We start from the raw sequence: 1,698 nt of genomic DNA on the forward strand, positions 1-1,698 counted from the left end.
CTCGGCCGGTAAAACGGAGATAGAAGGTGTTGTAGTTGAAGAAGTTCTTTTGAAGCTTCTAAACTTCTTCTTTCGAGGGTGCTTGATCCTCACCGCTCAATGTCTCAAGAGCCCGTTGAAAAATTTAATTTTTTCTTGTCTTCTTCTTAGATAGTGCTATTGCGGGGCAGCCTTCGGGGTGGTGCGGCACGTTGGCTAGCAGGGGTCAGGAGTCAGCTCAGCATGGGCCGATGAGGCTTCGTGGCAGGGGCCATTGCTTGGACTGTTTGGCTTGGTTAGAGCCAAGGGCAACTTGTGTGGCTGGGGCCGTGGATTGTGGCGCTGGGACGTAGTGCTAGGCGATCCACATGGCTCATGTCCTTTGGGCTCTGATAAGCTCATATTTATATATATTTTACATAAAATTCACTTGTCTTTTCTTAGTTAGTTCCTTATATTTTTGAGCTATTTACTATGTTTTTGTGTTTTGTGTGATTTATCAAGCAAAGAAAAGAAAAGTAGCACAAGTGAATTATTAAGTAACAAATTCGTCAAAACTGCCTGTGCAGATTATCTGACTTTGGAAGCATGTTACAAACAGCTCAGAATGAATGGGAGAATGAGCCTTATATGCGTGGAAAGCTACGGATGTCTATTTTCTGGAGCAATTTACGGATTGTTAATCTCATTTTTCTAGAAGAAGTTATGGGCATTGTAACACTGAAAGGTCAGAAAAGGGCTAAGCAGATTTGGCTAATAAAAAGAGAAAGGCAACACATGGGCAAAGGAAACACACACACATGGGCAGAAAATGGGTGGATTGTTGGCTGAAATAATGAAGAACATGTGTCTGCAAATGCAAAGGAAAAACACACACACATGGGCAAAGGAAACACACACACATGGGCAAAGGAAACACACACACATGGGTAGGAATTGTGGGTGTTTGGTGGTTGAAATGATGAAGCATGTGTGTGTAAATGTAAAGGAAAACATGGCAGAAAATGTGTGTGTTTGGTGGTTGAAATGATGAAGCATGTGTGTGTAAATGTAAAGGGGAAACATGACAACTCACACCCACACAAGATGCACATGCAAAGGAAATGGAGTGGTCCTCTCTCAAGCCTATAAATACCACCTCCCATATTCATCAACACAACAGATTTTGATCCTTGTTTGGCCGAAAATTCCCACCTCCATTCTCTCCAAATTCAGCCAAAAACCACCCCTAGCCATACCACCCATCAATCCTAAACCTTTCCATACCATTCCCCATCCATTCTACACCATAAAAACCACCCAAAGCCGTCCAAAACCTCTAGTGCCGCTGCTTGCAAGGAAGGAAAGAGAAGGAACATCTTGTGCCGTGCCTATGCCCAAGCCTTGGGAGTGTTGGAGCGTTTCTAGGTGTTTTCTATCTTTGTTTTTAATGTCTAAATTTATGCATCTTTGCTTTGTAAGTACGAGGAACTAAACCCCTATTAGTTAGGGGGTGATTCGAAACTATGTTCATGCTTGCAATATGATTTGATTACATCCAGTTGTGATTCATAAGTTGTGAATTCAATTTACTTATCCGTTCGTATAAAAACTGATTTATGTATGTTGGTTGAGAGTGCACGCTTAATTTTCATGCATGAATTTGACGCTAGAATATAAGGGAGTTTCACCTAATCGTTATGAACTTATATTCACAAGTAGTGAAGGTTGCTAGTCACA

The sequence above is a fragment of the Malus domestica genome, chromosome 15 (genome assembly GCF_042453785.1).
Source record: "Malus domestica chromosome 15, GDT2T_hap1".
Lineage (NCBI taxonomy): Eukaryota > Viridiplantae > Streptophyta > Magnoliopsida > Rosales > Rosaceae > Malus > Malus domestica.